This window comes from Leuresthes tenuis, unplaced genomic scaffold (assembly GCF_036924035.1).
Source record: "Leuresthes tenuis unplaced genomic scaffold, fLeuTen1.0.hap1 SCAF_12, whole genome shotgun sequence".
Taxonomy (NCBI): Eukaryota; Metazoa; Chordata; class Actinopteri; order Atheriniformes; family Atherinopsidae; genus Leuresthes; species Leuresthes tenuis.
The window spans coordinates 12,303,067-12,324,305 of NW_027325366.1; the positions used below are offsets into that span (position 1 = coordinate 12,303,067).

Here is a 21,239-nt window from a genome sequence, read left to right on the forward strand (position 1 = left end):
GGACATGAAAGTGTGTGTGGTAATGATTGGGCCTGGATCTTGGACTTGCTGTCGCCTGGCCTGCCTGTGCTTCTCCCGATGGGGGGGGGGCGGCGTGGCCTCTCTCCGCTGCTCGCGACTTCACCCACCTGTGGGCACGTCTTGACTCCCAGGGCACTTGGCCAGGGGTGCTGGGGCAGGCGCTGACCCACTGTGTGGCTGTCTGGGGCGCTTGACCCTCCTGGGTATTGGGTGGGGCCTCTGCCGGGGGGTTTGGGGGCGCTCGGGCTCCTGGGGCCCGGATCCAGTGCACGGCCCATGTCTGGGCGGCTGGGGCCTGACGACGTCGGTGGGCAGTTGCCCCTGGCTCCCGGAGGGCCTCTGCCCTATGCTTATGGGGGCTCTTTCCGGGGGCTTCCTCTGCAGTCTTCTGGGTGGATGCGTGGTTGCCCCTGCGGTGGGCTTCCTGGGTTCTGTGCTCTGTGGGGGCTGCTGGTGGCCTGGGTCTTGTGGCCCTCTCTGCCTGCTTCTGATTGCTTGGGGGGGCTGTGGATTGTGGCCCTGTACGCTTATACACTCATAACTAAGCACGGTTATCATGTAGGTCCTGTGCCATGGGTGTTGCATGTTCTCACACACACACAACCACATTCATTAGTCCAGTAGCATGGTCGCTAAGCAGTTGATGTATTATCATGTCGTCTCAGGTCATCTATATCCACAGCTGTGTTGTATGCGATGTATGTTCTGTTTTTCTCTTCTTTCCTCTTCTTCTTTCCTTGTCCCCCGGTCCGGTTCAGTTCTATTACATGTCATATATTGTAAACAGAAATAAATAAATGGGCATCAAGGGGAGCTGTACATTTATAAAACTTCCCTTGGCAAAGCAAATCTGTTTGGCATCAAAGGTATTCAGACTACAATTCTGCTGCCATAATGCTGAACACGATAAGGGGAAAAAAAAAAAAGTAAAGAAGACAGTTCTGCCGAAAGCCAGGGACTAGACCTGTTCTAAGTTCTGTACTTTTTAAAAGGGAGCCAACACAGGACAGGAGGGCCTGATGTCCACCAGGCTCGGGGCCTGCAGCGACCATATTCTGGGAGCTACTGTACCCCCAGAAGGTACCCATCCCGCCCCACCCCACTCAACCCAACCCCACTCCGGAGGACCTCTACAAAAAACAAACAAACAACAACAAAAAACAAACAAACAAACCACCCGGTCACACCAGTTGCAGCAGCCCGGGCCTGAGACCCACCATCACCCAGGCCCCCCCAAGCCCCCCTTCAACAGGTGCGCTCTTGTTAAAAAGCAAACAGCGGCAGCAACAAAAACACAACGGGAACACCGTATTGAGGCTTTGTTCTGACCGCTCATTTGGTATCGCGTTTCTTTCAAGCAATTCTCCCGGTTAGCCCGCACTCGGCTCGCTCCCAGAGCCGTGTTAAAGTCTACTTCGCATTCACTCTCTTTTCTCAGCAGACTAAAAGAAAGTTTCATCTTGGGCTCCCTGAAACTTGCATCCTGCACCGCTATTTGCTTTTTCACAAGAGTAGAGAAGAGCGCACCGTTCCCAGCGGCACTGCAGTACGGGGTCAATGCTTGGAGTGAACGGAGCAAGCTACTTTTTCAACTCCTATTGCTAAAAATCCATTTAATATGTAGTCCGCGTATAGAGGACATATCAGATATTAAACTGATAAGAACAGATACTACACTTGATCTTAGCCAAAAGGCCGAGAAGCGACAACTGTCCACTGGTTCACGTCCGAGGGCCCTTCCTGGCACAATGCGCACTTGTCCGCTAACACCCCTGTTCTTTTTATGGCCATAGGTGGCCAGAGTGTCACTTTGCACCTCCGCCCACCCGCTGCACTGAGCACTCTTCAGCCCTTTTAAATGGTATAACTTTGCACTCCCGCATGCTCCAGCAAGCACCATTCAAGCAACAACTTTGCACTCCAGCTTCGAACATCGGCACAATCGCAAAAAGTAAGGCGACTCTACTCAGAGAAGTCACTCTGCACAGTAACAAGATTTCTTTTGCACAGACAGAAAGGGCTTCACCCGCAAAGGTAAAGCCTGCCAAAAATAGAAACAACTCATTAGTGCTGCTCTCCACGAAAGTCTTTAGTAAAAGGCGAAAGACTTGTATGTTATGAAGAGAAACCAGAGTACGATTATCCGTCACTGCGGGAGCAGGGCATCAGGCTAGTTGCCATAGCCACCTTCCCCATGGTGAGCGTTGCTTGGTTGAAACGCTTGCCCCTGTGCAATCGACAAGGCAGCAACAAAAACACCACGGGAACACCGTATTGAGGCTTTGTTCTGACCGCTCATTCGGTGTCGCGTTTCTTTCAAGCAATTCTCCCGGTTAGCCCACACTCGGCTCGCTCCTAGAGCCGTGTTAAAGTCTACTTCGCATTCACTCTCTTTTCTCAGCAGACTCTTGGGATTTGATCTATAAAATGAATTCCTTCACTCAAACTATGTTAAAACTGCTTTGTCCTTCATATTTACCATGTCTAGAAAGATTTAAACAAAAAAAAACAACGTTGTACTTTGCAGTAAAAGAAAGAGCAAATCTAAAGTTTCAGGAATCCGAAAATAAGCTTACTCTCATGAGTTCTTCACGATTTCGGATTTTGCTATAAAATGAATTCCTTCACTCAAACTAAATTAAAACTGCTAAACCGCTAATCTGTTACATGTAAGGCAGATGTCAAATTCACCGAATTAGGATTATTCGGTATTCGGCCAATCGAGCTGTAGCAGCTTCGGTAAAAGAGTATAAGTTGAAGAGTTTGTGAATAAAGGTGTGCGCACACATAGTGAGCTGTAGGAAAATAGGCAGGGAGCAATGCCGGCTGGGGTATATGTTCTTGTATGTTGTCTGACTGTTTGATTTGAATGTGTTGTGTAAGTGTCCTGTTGAATGTTACATGTTTGGGCTTTGACACGCTTCACTGTGGTTGTTAACTGTGTGGTGTGTCCTGAAATGTTATATGTTTGGGCTGTGTGACATGCTTAATGCTTGTCAGTAGCTACCCACTTATTCATATATAGCAACTGACAACATAAGAAGTCTGGACATACTTTGATAGTAGTTGTAGAAGTATCCTTATTGATAATAGATAAACTAATTCATAGTGATAGAACAGTAGATGAACAGGTGCCTGCACATGTCTCACGAAAATAAAATGGGTGTATGATTGCTGACGGCAGAGCAATACTGCCAAACTTATGAGTTCTTGTGGCAAACTTGATTCAGTGTCTTGACGTGTATACGCTGTTTCGCTGACTTGATTGTCACAAGAAACAAAGTGTGTTTGATAAGATCCGACCATTTTATTACGGGAGGATCAGTATGTATGGATTCTGATGTGACTGATAAACCCATTCGTATCGTAAGCATAATCTAATACGTGAGACAACGCCCTGGCACACAATCAAAAAAAAAAAGAGAGAGCGGTTTTGTGTCCCCACAGTCCATAATGTAGAAAAGAGAGAAAAAAGCCTTTCTGATTTGGTGTGTGTGCTCACAGTGCAGAGTGTAGAGAAAAGAGAGAAAAGAAAGCCGTTTTGGTGTCACGGGTGTTGTGACTTACACACACACATTTCTGAATTGAGAAAGGAAATTATTTTAGAGGAAGCACTAGAGTTTAGATCCCACATTTGTTGATAGGCATTCATTTATTTCTTCACTTCTGATGAAGTTTCAACAATAAACAACAAACTTTGTATTATGAGAAAGAACCAGACTCATTCTTCAGGAATCCGAAAATAAGCTCTATTTTACGAGTTATGCACGAATTCGGATTCTCCTATAAAACGAATTCCTTAACTCTAACCAAGTTAAGACTGCTTTGTCCTTCATATTTATTCATGTCTAATCAAGTTTCAACGATAAACAACGTTGTACTTTGTAGAATGAGAAAGAACTTCTTCAGCAATAAGCATCTCTCGACATATGACGAAATACAGATTTTGCTATAAAATTAATTCCTTCTATCAGCCTGACTTAAAACTGTTTGTCCTCCTTATTTATCCACTTCAAATCAAGTTTCAACAATTAAAAAAATTTTGTAGTTTGAGAAAAAACAACTTAATCTTAAGCAATCAGTAGGGTAAGAAAGGGTAAGAAAAGGTGCAAATGCCAACCATACATCACTAAAAGGTGGAGCGGAAGTATTCAGCTGCAAGTAGGTGCGAATGCCTGACAATGTATGATCAAAAGAGGGAGCGGAGGTTTTCGGCTGCAAGGTCTGAATGTCCAACCATAATTTGTAAAAACCGGGGAAGAAAAGGCTCGAAAGCCCGACTATACACCATCAAAAGCGGGAGCGGAGGTGTTCGGCTGCAAGTAGGTGTGAATGTTCGACCATAATTTGTAAAAAGCGGGTAAGAAAAGGTTCGAATGCCCGACTATATATTAACCAAAGCAGGAGGAGAGGTCTTCGGATAAGAGTGGGTGAGAATTTACAACCATAATCTATAAAATGCGTTGAAAAAAAAGGTGTGAATACCCCATAGAACACTAAAAGGTAGAGCGGAAGTGTTCGGCTGCAAGAAGGTGTGAATGTCTGACCATAGTTTGTAAAAAGCTGGTAAGAAAAGGTTCGAATGCCCGAACATACACCATCAAAGGAGGGAGCGGAGGTGTTCCGCTGTAAGAAGGTGTGAATGTCCGACCATAGTTGGCAAAAAGCAGGTAAGAAAAGGTTAAAATACCCGATTGTACACAATCAATAGCGGGAGCAGAGTTGTTCCGCTACTAAAAGGTGTGAAAGTCCGACCATGGTTTGTAAAAAGCGGGTAAGAAAAGGTGCGAATGCCCGACAATGTATGATCAAAAGAGGGAGCGGAGGTTTTCGGCTGAAACAAGGTCTGAATGTCCATCCATATTTTGTAAAAATCTGGGAAGAAAAGGCTCGAAAGCCCGACTATACACCATCAACAGCTGGAGCGGAGGTGTTCAGCTGCAAGAAGGTCTGAATGTCCATCAATAATTGCTAGAAAACATGGAAGAGAATTTTTGAATATCAAACCGCACATGATCATAAGCGGGAGAGGAGGTGTTAAAATGCAAAAAGGTGTGAATGTCCACCCATAATTACTGCAAAATGGGTAAGAAAAGGTACGAATGCGCAACCATACATCATCAAAAGCAGGAGTGGATGTGTTCGGCTACAAGAAGGTTTTAATGTCCGACCACAGTTTGTAAAAAGCGGGTAAGAAAAGGTTCAAATGCCCGAACATACACCATCAAAAGAGGGAGCGGAGGTGTTCCACTGTAAGAAGGTGTGAATGTCTGACCATAGTTGGTAAAAAGCGAGTAAGAAAAGGTGAAAATACCCGACTGTACACAATCAATAGCGGGAGCGGAGTTGTTCGGCTACTAAGAGGTGTGAAAGTCCGACCCTGGTTTGTAAAAAGCGGGTAAGAGAAGGTGCGAATGCCCGACAATGTATGATCAAAAGAGGGAGCGGAGGTTTTCGGCTGCAAGAAGGTCTGAATGTCCAACAATAATTTTGTAAAAACCGGGGAAGTAAAGGCTCGAAAGCCCGACTATACATCATCAAAAGCGGGAGCGGAGGTGTTCAGCTGCAAGAAGGTCTGAATGTCAATCAATAATTGCTAGAAAACATGAAAGAAAATTTTCGAATATCAAACCACACATGATCATAAGTGGGAGAGGAGGTGTTCAGCTGCAAGAAGGTGTGAATGTCCAACAATAGTTGGTAAAAAGCGGGTAAGAAAAGGTTAAAATACCCGACTGTACACAATCAATAGCGGGAGCGGAGTTGTTCGGCTACAAGAAGGTGTGAAAGTCCGACCATGGTTTGTAAAAAGCGGGTAAGAAAAGGTTCGAATGCCCGAATATATACCATCAAAAGCGGAAGCGGAGGTGTTCGGCTGCAAGAAGGTGTGAACGTCCAACCAAAGTTTGTAAAAAGCAGTGAAGAAAAGTTTAGAATATCCAACCAAACATAATCAAAAGCGGGAGCAGAGCTGTTCGACTGCAAGTAGGTGTGAATGTCAGATCATAATTGCTGAAAAATGTGATAGAAAAGACTAGAATGCCGGACCATACATCATCAAAAGCGGGAAAAGTGGTGATCGGCTGCAAGTAGGTGTGTATGTCCACCCATAATTACTGAAAAGCGGGCAACAAGTAGGTTTGAATACCCATCATCAAAAGCAGGAGTGGATGTGTTCGGCTACAAGAAGGTTTGAATGTCTCACCATAGTTTGTAAAAAGCGGGTAAGAAAAGGTTCGAATATCTAACCAAACATAAGAATGAGTCTTTTCCGCTGTAGAATGCCCGACTATAGACCATCAAATGCGGGAGCGGAGGTGTTCGGCTCTGAGTAGGTGTGAATGTCCGACCATAATTGCTGAAGAATGTGTTAGAAAAGGTAAGAATGCTGGACCATACATCTTCAAAAGCGGTAGAGGTGGTGTTCGGCTGCAAAAAGGTGTGACTGTTCGACTAAAGTTTGTAAAAAGTGGGTAAGACAAGGTGCGAATGACTGACAATGTATGATCAAAAGCGGGAGCGGAGGTGTTCAGCTGCAAGAAGGTCTACATGTCCATCAATAATTGCTAGAAAACATGAAAGAAACTTTTCGAAAATCAAACCGCACATGATCATAAGTGGGATAGGAGGTGTTCAGCTGCAAGGTGTGAATGTCCACCCATAATTCCTGAAAAATGGGCAAAAAAAAGGTGTGAATGCCTAACCATACATCATCAAAAGAGGGAGCGGAGGTGTTCGACTGCAAGTAGGTGTGAATGTCAGATCATAATTTGCAAAAAGCTGATGAGAAAGGGTGAGAATGCCCGACTATACATCATCAAATGCGGGAGCGGAGTTGTTCGGCTGTGAGTAGGTGTGAATCTCCAACCATAATTGCTGAAAAATGTGTTAGAAAAGGTAAAAATGCCGGTCCATACATCATCAAAAGCGAGAGAGGTTGTGTTCGGCTGCAAGTAGGTGTGAATGTCCAGCCATAATTACTCACAAACGGGTAAGAAAAGGTAATATTGCCAGACCATATATGATCAAAACAGGGAGCGGAGGTGGTTCAGCTGCAAGAAGGTTTGAATGTCCGACTAAAGTTCAAATATATTAACAAAAGCGGGAGGAGAAGTCTTCGGATGAAAGTGGTTGAAAATTTCCAACCATAATGTATAAAATGCGGTGAAAAAAAAGGTGTAATAGAACACTAAAAGGTGGAGCGGAAGTGTTCGGCTGCAAGAAGGTGTGAATGTCCGACTATATTTGGTGAAAAGCAGGTGAAGCAAGGTCTGAATGCCCAACCTTACATCATCAAAAGCAAGATCAGAGTTGTTTGGCTGCAAGAAGGCCATAGTTTGCCAAAAGCGGGTAAGGTGCGAATGTCCGACTAAATATCAACAAAATTTGGGGCGGAGGTTTTCGGATGCAAGTGGGTGTGAATATCCCACCATACAAGTATGGTGGAGAGGAAGCTGTGAATAGCCGACCATAGTTTGGAAAAAGCGGGTAAGAAAAGGTTTGAATGCCCGAACATACACCATCAAAAGAGGGAGCGGAGGTGTTCCGCTGTACGAAGGTGTGAATGTCCGACCATACTTGGTAAAAAGCGGGTAAGAAAAGGTTAAAATACCCGACTGTACACAATCAATAGCGGGAGCGGATGTGTTCGGCTACAAGAAGGTGTGACAGTCCGACCATGGTTTGTAAAAAGCGGGTAAGAAAAGGTGCGAATGTCCGACAATGTATGATCAAAAGAGAGAGCGGAGGTACAATGTTGTTCTTTGTTGATGTCGATCTAGACATTGATAAATATGAAGGAAAAAGCAGTTTTAACTTGGTTTGAGTGAATGAATTCATTTTATACATAAAATCCGAAATCGTGCAGAACTCATGAAAATAAGCTTATTCTCGGATTCCTAAAACTTTTGATTGGCTCTTTCTTTTACTGCAAAGTACAACGTTGTTTTTTGTTTAAATCTATCGAGACATTGATAAATATGAAGGTAAAAGCCGTTTTAACATAGTTTGAGTGAAGGAATTGATTTTATAGATAAAATCCCAAATCATGCAGAACTCCTCAAAAGGGGCGTATGGCTTAATCACAAGTGTGGTTCTTTCTCATTCAGGGTAGTATGAGGAAGTTTATGCTTGAAATATATGTAGAAATGGGTACATATGAAGGACAAAGCAGTGTTAACTTAGTTTGAGTGAAGGAATTCATTTTATACATAAAATCCCAAATCATGCAGAACGTATGAAAAGAAGCTTATTCTCGGATTCCTGATCCTTCAGTTTTGCTCTTTCTTCTACTGCAAAATACAATGTTGTTCTTTGTTGAAGTCGATCTAGACATTGATAAATATGAAGGAAAAAGCAGTTTTAACTTGGTTTGAGTGAATGAATTCATTTTATACATAAAATCCGAAATCGTGCAGAACTCATGAAAATAAGCTTATTCTCGGATTCCTAAAACTTTTGATTTGCTCTTTCTTTTACTGCAAAGTACAACGTTGTTTTTTTGTTTAAATCTATCGAGACATTGATAAATATGAAGGTAAAAGCCGTTTTAACATAGTTTGAGTGAAGGAATTAATTTTATAGATAAAATCCCAAATCATGCAGAACTCCTCAAAAGGGAGGTATGGCTTAATCACAAGTGTGGCTCTTTCTCATTCAGGGTAATATGAGGAAGTTTATGCTTGAAATATATGTAGAAATGGGTACATATGAAGGACAAAGCAGTGTTAACTTAGTTTGCGTGAAGAAATTCATTTTATACATAAAATCCGAAATCGTGCAGAACTCATGAAAATAAGCTTATTCTCGGATTCCTTAAACTTTTGATTTGCACTTTCTTTTACTGCAAAGTACAACGTTGTTTTTTGTTGAAATCTATCTAGACACTGATAAATACCAGCCGAAACTCTGCTGCCGCTTTTGATAATTTATGGTTGGGCATTCTTACCTTTTCTTACCCACTTTTTACAAATTATGATCTTACATTCACACCTACTTGCAGTCGAACACCTTCTCATCCACTTATGATCATGTGCGGTTGGGCTTTCGCACCTTTTCTTACCCATTTTTCAGTAATTATGGGTGGACATTCAGACCTTCTTGCAGCCGAAAACCTCCGCTCCATTATATATCATATATCATACATTGTGGGGCATTCACACCTTGTCTTACCCGCTTTTTACAAACTTTAGTCGGACATTCAAACCTTCTTGCAGCTGAACCACCTCCTTTCCCTGTTTTGATCATATATGGTCTGGCAATAGTACCTTTTCTTACCCGTTTGTGAGTAATTATGGCTGGACATTCACACCTTCTAGCAGCCGAACACAACCTCTCCCGCTTTTGATGATATATGGTCCGGCATTCTTACCTTTTCTAACACATTTTTCAGCAATTATGGTCGGACATTCACACCTACTCACAGACGAACACCTCCGCTCCCACATTTGATAGTGTATAGTCGGGCATTCTCACCCTTTCTCATCAGCTTTTTGCAAATTATGATCTGATATTCACACCTACTTGCAGTCGAACAGCTCTGCTCCCGCTTTTGATTATGTTTGGTTGGATATTCGAACATTTTCTTAATGCTTTTTACAAACTTTGGTCGGACATTCACACCGTCTTGCAGCCGAACACCTCCGCTTCCGCTTTTGATGGTGTGTAGTCGGGCATTCGAGCCTTTTCTTACCCACCTATTACTTACTATGGTTGGCCATTCAAACCTTCTTGTAGCCGAACACATCCGCTCCTGCTTTTGATGATGTATGATTTGGCATTCGCACCTTTTCTTACCCATTTTTCAGTAATTATTATTGGTCGGACTTTTGATGATGTATGGACCGGCATTCTTACCTTTTCTAACACATTTTTCAGCAATTATGGTCGGACATTCAGACCTTCTTGCACCTGAACACCTCTGCTCCCGCTTTTGATGGTGTATAGTCGGGCTTTCGAGCCTTTTCTTCCCCGATTTTTACAAATTATGGTTGGACATTCAGACCTTGCAGCCGAAAACCTCCGCTCCCTCTTTTGATCATACATTGTCGGTCATTCGCCCCTTGTCTTACACGGTTTTTACAAACTTTAGTCAGACATTCACACCTTGCAGCTGAACCACCTCCATTCCCTGTTTTGATCATGTGTGGTCTGGAAATACTACCTTTTCTTCCCCCGTTTGTGAGTAATTATGGCTGGACATTCACACCTACTTGCAGCCGAAAAACCACCTCTCCCGCTTTTGATGATGTATTGTCCGGCATTCTAGTCTTTTCTATCACATTTTTCAGCAATTATGATCTGACATTCACACCTACTTGCAGTCGAACAGCTCTGCTCCCGCTTTTGATTATGTTCGGTTGGATATTCAAACCTTTTCTTAACTGCTTTTTACAAACTTTGGTCGGACGTTCACACCTTCTTGCAGCCGAACACCCCCGCTTCCGCTTTTGATGGTATATATTCGGGTATTCGAACCTTCTCTTACCCGCTTTTTACAAACCGTGGTTGGACTTTCATACCTTCTTGTAGCTGAACAACTCCACTCCTGCTTTTGATGATTTATGGTTGGACATTCGCATCTTTTCCTACCCATTTTTCAGTAATTATGGGTGGATATTCACATCTTCTTGCAGCTGAACACCTCCTCTCCCGCTAATGATCATGTAAGGTTTGATATTATTTGATATAATTTTATTTCATGTTTTAAAGCAATTATTAATGGACATTCACACCCACTTGCATCCGAAGACCTCTGCCCCAAATTTTGTTGATATTTAGTCGGACATTCGCACCTTACCCGCTTTTGGCAAACTATGGCCTTCTTGCAGCCAAACACCTCTGATCTCGCTTTTGATGATGTAAGGTTGGGCATTCAGACCTTGCTTCACCTGCTTTTCACCAAATATAGTCGGACATTCACACCTTCTTGCAGCCGAACACTTCCGCTCCACCTTTTAGTGTTCTATCACACCTTTTTTTCACCGCATTTTATACATTATGGTCGGAAATTTTCAACCACTCTCATCCGAAGACCTCTCCTCCCGCTTTCTTTAATATATTTGAACTTTAGTCGGACATTCAAACCTTCTTGCAGCTGAACCACCTCCGCTCCCTGTTTTGATCATATATGGTCTGGCAATACTACCTTTTCTTACCCGTTTGTGAGTAATTATGGCTGGACATTCACACCTACTTGCAGCCGAACACAACCTCTCTCGCTTTTGATGATGTATGGACCGGCATTCTTACCTTTTCTAACACATTTTTCAGCAATTATGGTCGGAGATTCACACCTACTCACAGCCGAACAACTCCGCTCCCGCATTTGATGGTGTATAGTCGGGCATTCTCACCCTTTCTCATCAGCTTTTTGCAAATTATGATCTGACATTCACACCTACTTGCAGTCGAACAGCTCTGCTCCCGCTTTTGATTATGTTTGGTTGGATATTCGAACCTTTTCTTAACTGCTTTTTACAAACTTTGGTTGGACGTTCACACCTTCTTGTAGCCGAACACATGCACTCCTGCTTTTGATGATGTATGGTTGGGCATTCGCACCTTTTTTTTACCCATTTTTCAGGTATTATGGGTGGACATTCACACTTTCTTGCAGCTGAACACCTCCTCTCCCATTTATGATCATGTGTGGTTTGATTTTCGAAAATTTTCTTTCATGTTTTCTAGCAATTATTGATGGACATTTAGACCTTCTTGCAGCTGAACACCACCTCTCCCGATTTTGATGATGTATGGACCGGCATTTTTACCTTTTCTAACACATTTTTCAGCAATTATGGTTGGAGATTCACACCTACTCACAGCCGAATAACTCCGCTACCGCATTTGATGGTGTATAGTCGGGCATTCTCACCCTTTCTCATCAGCTTTTTGCAAATTATGATCTGACATTCACACCTACTTCCAGTCGAACAGCTCTGCTCCCGCTTTTGATTATGTTTGGTTAGATATTCGAACCTTTTCTTAACTGCTTTTTACAAACTTTGGTCGGACGTTCACAATATCTTGCAGCCGAACACCTCCGCTTCCGCTTTTGATGGTGTATATTCGGGCATACGAACCTTTTCTTACCCGCTTTTTACAAACCAAGGTCGGACTTTCACACCTTCTCTTAGCTGAACAACTCCGCTCCTTCTTTTGATTGTGTACAGTCGGGTAATTTAACCTTTTCTTACCCGCTTTTTACCATCTATGGTCGGACATTCACACCGTCTTACAGCGGAACACCTCCGCTCCCTCTTTTGATGATGTATGGTTAGGCATTCGCACCTTTTCTTACCCATTTTTCAGTAATTATGGGTAGACATTCACACCTTCTTGCAGCTGAATACCTCCTCTCCCGCTTATGATCATGTGCAGTTTGATATTCGACAATTTTCTTTCATGTTTTCTAGCAATTATTGATGGACATTCAGACCGTCTTGCAGCTGAACACCTCCGCTCCCACTTTTGATGGTGTATAGTCGGGCTTTCGAGCCTTTTCTTCCCCGGTTTTTACAAATTATGGTTGGACATTCAGACCTTCTTGCAGCCGAAAACCTCCACTCCCTCTTTTGATCATACATTGTCGGGCATTCGCACCTTTTCTTACCCGCTTTTTACAAACCATGGTCGGACTTTCACACCTTTTAGTAGCCGAACAACTCCGCTCCCGCTATTGATTGTGTACAGTCGGGTATTTTAACCTTTTCTTACCCGCTTTTTACCAACTATGGTTGGACATTCACACCTTCTTACAGCAGAACACCTCCGCTCCCTGTTTTGATTATGTATGGTTTGACATTCGCACCTTCTCTCACCCGCCTTTTACTATGGTCGGCCATTCACAGCTTCCTCTCCACCATACTTGTATGGTGGGATATTCACACCCACCTGCATCCGAAGACCTCCGCCCCCACTTTTGTTGATATTTAGTCGGTCATTCGCACCTTACCCGCTTTTGGCCAACTATGGCCTTCTTGCAGCCAAACACCTCTGATCTCGCTTTTGATGATGTAAGGTTGGGCATTCAGACCTTGCTTCACCTGCTTTTCACCAAATATAGTCGGACATTCACACCCACTTGCATCCGAAGACCTCCGCCCCAAATTTTGTTGATATTTAGTCGGACATTCGCACCTTACCCGCTTTTGGCAAACTATGGCCATCTCTCAGCCAAACACCTCTGATCTCGCTTTTGATGATGTAAGGTTGGGCATTCAGACCTTGCTTCACCTGCTTTTCACCAAATATAGTCGGACATTCACTCCTTCTTGCAGCCGAACACTTCCGCTCCACCTTTTAGTGTTCTATCACACCTTTTTTTCACCGCATTTTATACATTATGGTTGGAAATTTTCAACCACTCTCATCCGAAGACCTCTCCTCCCGCTTTTGTTAATATATTTGAACTTTAGTCGGACATTCAAACCTTCTTGCAGCTGAACCACCTCCGCTCCCTGTTTTGATCATATATGGTCTGGCAATACTACCTTTTCTTACCCGTTTGTGAGTAATTATGGCTGGAAATTCACACCTACTTGCAGCCGAACACAACCTCTCTCGCTTTTGATGATGTATGGACCGGCATTCTTACCTTTTCTAACACATTTTTCAGCAATTATGCTCGGAGATTCACCCCTACTCACAGCCGAACAACTCCGCTCCCTGTTTTGATTATGTATGGTTTGACATTCGCACCTTCTCTCACCCGCCTTTTACTATGGTCGGCCATTCACAGCTTCCTCTCCACCATACTTGTATGGTGGGATATTCACACCCACTTGCATCCGAAGACCTCCGCCCCCACTTTTGTTGATATTTAGTCGGTCATTCGCACCTTACCCGCTTTTGGCAAACTATGGCCTTCTTGCAGCCAAACACCTCTGATCTCGCTTTTGATGATGTAAGGTTGGGCATTCAGACCTTGCTTCACCTGCTTTTCACCAAATATAGTCGGACATTCACACCCACTTGCATCCGAAGACCTCCGCCCCAAATTTTGTTGATATTTAGTCGGACATTCGCACCTTACCCGCTTTTGGCAAACTATGGCCATCTTGCAGCCAAACACCTCTGATCTCGCTTTTGATGATGTAAGGTTGGGCATTCAGACCTTGCTTCACCTGCTTTTCACCAAATATAGTCGGACATTCACACCTTCTTGCAGCCGAACACTTCCGCTCCACCTTTTAGTGTTCTATCACACCTTTTTTTCACCGCATTTTATACATTATGGTTGGAAATTTTCAACCACTCTCATCCGAAGACCTCTCCTCCCGCTTTTGTTAATATATTTGAACTTTAGTCGGACATTCAAACCTTCTTGCAGCTGAACCACCTCCGCTCCCTGTTTTGATCATATATGGTCTGGCAATACTACCTTTTCTTACCCGTTTGTGAGTAATTATGGCTGGACATTCACACCTACTTGCAGCCGAACACAACCTCTCTCGCTTTTGATGATGTATGGACCGGCATTCTTACCTTTTCTAACACATTTTTCAGCAATTATGGTTGGAGATTCACCCCTACTCACAGCCGAACAACTCCGCTCCCGCATTTGATGGTGTATAGTCGGGCATTCTCACCCTTTCTCATCAGCTTTTTGCAAATTATGATCTGACATTCACACCTACTTGCAGTCGAACATCTCTGCTCCCGCTTTTGATTATGTATGGTTGGATATTCGAACCTTTTCTTAACTGCTTTTTACAAACTTTGGTTAGACGTTCACACCTTCTTGTAGCCGAACACATGCACTCCTGCTTTTGATGATGTATGGTTGGGCATTCGCACCTTTTTTTTTTACCCATTTTTCAGGTATTATGGGTGGACATTCACACCTTCTTGCAGCTGAACACCTCCTCTCCCACTTATGATCATGTGTGGTTTGATTTTCGAAAATTTTCTTTCATGTTTTCTAGCAATTATTGATGGACATTTAGACCTTCTTGCAGCTGAACACCACCTCTCCCGATTTTGATGATGTATGGACCGGCATTTTTACCTTTTCTAACACATTTTTCAGCAATTATGGTTGGAGATTCACACCTACTCACAGCCGAACAACTCCGCTACCGCATTTGATGGTGTATAGTCGGGCATTCTCACCCTTTCTCATCAGCTTTTTGCAAATTATGATCTGACATTCACACCTACTTCCAGTCGAACAGCTCTGCTCCCGCTTTTGATTATGTTTGGTTAGATATTTGAACCTTTTCTTAACTGCTTTTTACAAACTTTGGTCGGACGTTCACAATATCTTGCAGCCGAACACCTCCGCTTCCGCTTTTGATGGTGTATATTCGGGCATACGAACCTTTTCTTACCCGCTTTTTACAAACCAAGGTCGGACTTTCACACCTTCTCTTAGCTGAACAACTCCGCTCCCTCTTTTGATTGTGTACAGTCGGGTAATTTAACCTTTTCTTACCCGCTTTTTACCATCTATGGTCGGACATTCACACCGTCTTACAGCGGAACACCTCCGCTCCCTCTTTTGATGATGTATGGTTAGGCATTCGCACCTTTTCTTACCCATTTTTCAGTAATTATGGGTAGACATTCACACCTTCTTGCAGCTGAACACCTACTCTCCTGCTTATGATCATGTGCAGTTTGATATTCGAAAATTTTCTTTCATGTTTTCTAGCAATTATTGATGGACATTCAGACCGTCTTGCAGCTGAACACCTCCGCTCCCACTTTTGATGGTGTATAGTTGGGCTTTCGAGCCTTTTCTTCCCCGGTTTTTACAAATTATGGTTGGACATTCAGACCTTCTTGCAGCCGAAAACCTCCACTCCCTCTTTTGATCATACATTGTCGGGCATTCGCACCTTTTCTTACCCGCTTTTTACAAACCATGGTCGGACTTTCACACCTTTTAGTAGCCGAACAACTCCACTCCCGCTATTGATTGTGTACAGTCGGGTATTTTAACCTTTTCTTACCCGCTTTTTACCAACTATGGTTGGACATTCACACCTTCTTACAGCAGAACACCTCCGCTCCCTGTTTTGATTATGTATGGTTTGACATTCGCACCTTCTCTCACCCGCCTTTTACTATGGTTGGCCATTCACAGCTTCCTCTCCACCATACTTGTATGGTGGGATATTCACACCCACTTGCATCCGAAGACCTCCGCCCCCACTTTTGTTGATATTTAGTCGGTCATTCGCACCTTACCCGCTTTTGGCAAACTATGGCCTTCTTGCAGCCAAACACCTCTGATCTCGCTTTTGATGATGTAAGGTTGGGCATTCAGACCTTGCTTCACCTGCTTTTCACCAAATATAGTCGGACATTCACACCTTCTTGCAGCCGAACACTTCCGCTTTTAGTGTTCTATGAGGCATTCACATATTTTTTTTCACCGTATTTTCTAGATTATGGTTGGAAATTCTCACCCACTCTCATCCGAAGACCTCTCCTCCCGCTTTTGTTAATATATAGTCGGGCATTCGAACCTTTTCTTACCCTCTTTTTACAAATTATGGTCGAACATTCACACCTACTTGCAGCTGAATACTTCCGCTCCACCTTTTAGGTATGTATGGTTGGCATTTGCACCTCTTTTTATACTGATTGCTGAAGATTAAGTTGTTCTTTCTCAAACTACAAATTTTTTTTAATTGTTGAAACTTGATTTGAAGTGGATAAATAAGGAGGACAAACAGTTTTAAGTCAGGCTGATAGAAGGAATTCATTTTATAGCAAAATCTGTATTTCGTCATATGTCGAGAGATGCTTATTGCTGAAGAAGTTCTTTCTCATTCTACAAAGTACAACGTTGTTTATCGTTGAAACTTGATTAGACATGAATAAATATGAAGGACAAAGCAGTCTTAACTTGGTTTGAGTTAATGAATTCGTTTTATAGGAGAATCCGAATTCGTGCATAACTCATAAAATAGAGCTTTTTTTCGGATTCCTGAAGAATGAGTCTGGTTCTTTCTCATAATACAAAGTTTGTTGTTTATTGTTGAAACTTCATCAGAAGTGAAGAAATAAATGAATGCCTATCAACAAATGTGGGATCTAAACTCTAGTGCTTCCTCTAAAATAATTTCCTTTCTCAATTTAGAAATGTGTGTGTGTAAGTCACAACACCCGTGACACCAAAACGGCTTTCTTTTCTCTACACTCTGCACTATGAGCACACACACCAAATCAGAAAGGCTTTTTTCTCTCTTTTCTACATTATGGACTGTGGGGACACAAAACCGCTCTCTCTCTTTTTTTTTGTTTATCGTATGCCAGGGCGTTGTCTCACGTATTAGATTATGCTTAAGATACGAATGGGTTTATCAGTCACATCAGAATCCATACATACTGATCCTCCCGTAATAAAATGGTCGGATCTTATCAAACACACTTTGTTTCTTGTGACAATCAAGTCAGCGAAACAGCGTATACACGTCAAGACACTGAATCAAGTTTGCCACAAGAACTCATAAGTTTGGCAGTATTGCTCTGCCGTCAGCAATCATACACCCATTTTATTTTCGTGAGACATGTGCAAGCACCTGTTCATCTACTGTTCTATCACTATGAATTAGTGATCTATTATCAATAAGGATACTTCTACAACTACTATCAAAGTATGTCCGGACTTCTTATGTTGTCAGTTGCTATATATGAATAAGTGGGTAGCTACTGACAAGCATTAAGCATGTCACACAGCCCAAACATATAACATTTCAGGACACACCACACAGTTAACAACCACAGTGAAGCGTGTCAAAGCCCAAACATGTAGAATTCAAAAGGACACTTACACAACACATTCAAATCAAACAGTCAGACAACATACAAGAACATATACCCCAGCCGGCATTGCTCCCTGCCTATTTTCGTACAGCACACTATGTGTGCGCACACCTTTATTCACAAACTCTTCAACTTATACTCTTTTACCGAAGCTGCTACAGCTCGATTGGCCGAATACCCTTTGATCCTATTTCGGTGAATTTGACATCTGCCTTACATATAACAGATTAGCGGTTTAGCAGTTTTAATTTAGTTTGAGTGAAGGAATTCATTTTATAGCAAAATCCGAAATCGTGAAGAACTCATGAAAGTAAGCTTATTCTCGGATTCCTGAAACTTTAGATTTGCTCTTTTTTTTACTGCAAAGTACAACGTTGTTTTTTTTTTTAAAATCTTTCTAGACATGGTAAATATTAAGGACAAAGCAGTTTTCACATAGTTTGAGTGAAGGAATTCATTTTATAGATAAAATCCCAAGAGTCTGCTTAGAAAAGAGAGTGAATGCGAAGTAGACTTTAACACGGCTATGGGAGCGAGCCGAGTGTGGGCTAACCGGGAGAATTGCTTGAAAGAAACGCGACACCGAATGAGCGATCAGAACAAAGCCTCAATACGGGATTCTCGTGGTGTTTTTGTTGCTGCCTTGTCTTTTGCACAGAGTAAAAGACAAGGCAGCCATCGAATAGGGCCCGATTGTTCCTAGTTGGAGCAAGCGTCTCAACCAAGCAAAGCTCACCATGGGGAAGGTGGCTATGCCAACTAGCCTGATGCCCTGCTCCCGCAGTGACGGATAATCGTACTCTGGTTTTTCTTCATAACGTACAAGTCTTTCGCCTTTTACTAAAGATTTCTGTGGAGAGCAGCACTAATGAGTTGTTTCTATTTTTGGCAGGCTTTACCTTTGCGGGTGAAGCCCTTTCTGTCTGTGCAAAAGAAATCTTCTTACTGTGCAGAGTGACTTCTCTGAGTAGAGTCGCCTTACTTGTTGCGACTGTGCCGATGTTCGAAGCTGGAGTGCAAAGTTGTTGCTTGAATGGTGCTTGCTGGAGCGTGCGGGAGTGCAAAGTTATACCATTTAAAAGGGCTGAAGAGTGCTCAGTGCAGCGGGTGGGCGACACTCTGGCCACCTTGAAAACCGAGGTTACATCCACTACCAGGGGCAGTCCAAGTTCTGCCGCAAGTGTGGTGAGCATGGGCACCTGGTTGAGGCTTGTACCAAGGTGTTATGTGGGAAGAGCAGAGAAATTGGGCAAACTTTTGGAGAGTGTCCAAATGGCAGGAAATGTAATCTCTGTGGAGAATTAAATCACCTCTTCAGAGATTGCCCTAAATCTTTTGCCAACAAATTAAAGACGGTAAAGCCACAGTCAAGCCAACAAAGAGAAGGACCAAAGGTGGCAGTTGGTGAACAAAGTGAAGAGGTTGACCCAATAAATTCAAACTTCCCGCCAAAAGCTTGGATTGGAAGTGAGGAGCAAAAAGGGGAGGGGCCTGTAGAGGCCTCACCACTCAGTGTTGAAGTCTGTGAGAATTCACAGGCAGAGGGTGGAGCTACGCTAAATGAGGAGGAAGAGCAGACAGGTGAGTCTAGTGAAGATACTCACCTCCCCGAAGGTCAACAGCCGAAGAGGACGGCATCTGAGCCTCTGATTCCCCAGTGGTATCAGAGAAGAGGGGAAGGGTTAGGTCCCTTTCAGACAGTTCTTCAGTGGAAGAACCTAGAGTCTTCCCCTCCGACTCACCAAATGAGGTCTCTTTTTTAACTTCAGCTCTGCAATCAACCCCCAGGGACTCAAAGTTAAATGCAACATTGCGTCAGAGGCCAACACCGAGAGTCCGAAAAGGAAATATAGATCACCCTACTCACTTTTCACCTAAAGAAATGAAGGAAGAGCTAGTTTCCCAAGAAATAACCTGTGTGTAATTTGTTTTGATAACTTAGAAAAACGAAAATGATATACCTACTTTCCTTTATGCTTTTAATGGTTCTCACCTTCTCAACACTAAATGTGAGAAGTGTGAAATCAAAGACAAGAGCCCAGAGTATTTTATCCTTCTTAGACTCCATAAAATCAGATGTGTTTTTAATACAAGAATGTGGACTACCTTTTTTAAAAAAACATAGACAATGGGAGGAAATGTGGCCCCATTTATCGATATGGAGTGGCTCAAATCAAAATAAAAATGATGGTGTGGCCATTCTAATTAAAAATCCGCATGTTCTGGTGAAAGGTAGCACAGTGGTGAGAGACGGACGGGCACTTTTAGCACACTTGAATTTTATGGGGCAAGACTTTAACCTCTTAAATATTTATGGTTTCAATGGAAAAAATGAAAGGTATGACCTTTTAGAAGATATACAGCTTTACATGCTAGGGCAAGTACCTTTAGTTGTAGGAGGGGATTTTAACTGTATCTTGAGCAGGAAAGATAGAAAAAGAGCAGGGGTAGATTTTAAAGTGGATAAGACTTTGATTTTACTTCAGGGCATATGCAGGGATTTTAAACTTACTGACTGTTTTAAAACCATGCATCCCAGAGAGGAGGGCTTCACCTGGTTTAGTCATGATGGCACTAGAGCCTCTCGCATTGATTATTTCTTTACTAGTGATTGCCCACCCACTGATGTTAGATTAACCCCTGTTTTCTTTTCAGACCACCTTATGCTCTCCTGCACCCTTTCACCCCCTTCTGGTGTGACGGTAGGAAGTGGTCTGTGGAAACTCAACTGTTCCCTGTTGGAGGATGAAATCATAGTCAGTCAGTACAGGGAATGTTATAAAGAGTGGCAGACCCTTCAAGACCTCTACGAAACACATGCACAATGGTGGGAAATGGTGAAGGAAACGACCCAGACTTTTTTTAAACAGCAAGGTAAACGTAAAAAAAGGAAAGAGAATAGATGTATGATGGGACTACATAAACGCTTACAGCGCTACTTTAAACTAAATCAGTGTGGCTTAGACTTTAAAGAAGAAATCAAAGATGTCAAAAAGGAAATGTCAGTTTTAGCAGAAATAAAGAGTAAAGGAATTTTTGTAAGAAGCAGGGAGCAGGAAATTGAGGAAGGTGAAAAAGAAAGAAAGTTATAAATAAAAAGGAGTGTATTCAAAATCTAAAAAGAGAAGATGGGTTTTTAACTAAATCCACACAAGAGATGATTGAAACTGTACATACCTTTTTTAGTAACATGTACAAAGAGAAACCAGTGCACTTGGAAACATCGGCAGAAATCTTAATATTCGTTGACAAAACCGTAAAAGAGAATGCACACTTGACACAGAATTTTACTGCTTTAGAGTTAAAAAAATGCCTAACAGGTTTTAAGAGAAGTCGAGCTCCGGGTTTAGACGGGCTTCCTGCAGAATTCTATCTGACCTATTGGGACCTTTTATCATCAGACATTTTAGATGTTTTTAAAGATTTTGAAAAACTCGACC

The 21,239-nt window shown here is 42.6% G+C and overlaps 3 non-coding genes across 3 annotated transcripts; 1 reads left to right on the top strand and 2 right to left on the bottom strand.

Moving 5' to 3' along the window:
- Positions 1-1,537: 1,537 nt before the first annotated feature.
- On the bottom strand, positions 1,538-1,728 carry LOC140320480 (U2 spliceosomal RNA). The gene has a single exon (XR_011918326.1). It is a non-coding gene; the product is annotated as a U2 spliceosomal RNA (small nuclear RNA).
- A 316-nt stretch (positions 1,729-2,044) lies between these two features.
- Positions 2,045-2,158, bottom strand: LOC140265991 (U5 spliceosomal RNA). The gene has a single exon (XR_011906666.1). It is a non-coding gene; the product is annotated as a U5 spliceosomal RNA (small nuclear RNA).
- Positions 2,159-18,595: 16,437 nt separating this feature from the next.
- On the top strand, positions 18,596-18,709 carry LOC140266027 (U5 spliceosomal RNA). Its single transcript, XR_011906699.1, has one exon. It is a non-coding gene; the product is annotated as a U5 spliceosomal RNA (small nuclear RNA).
- The last annotated feature ends 2,530 nt before the right edge of the window (positions 18,710-21,239 follow it).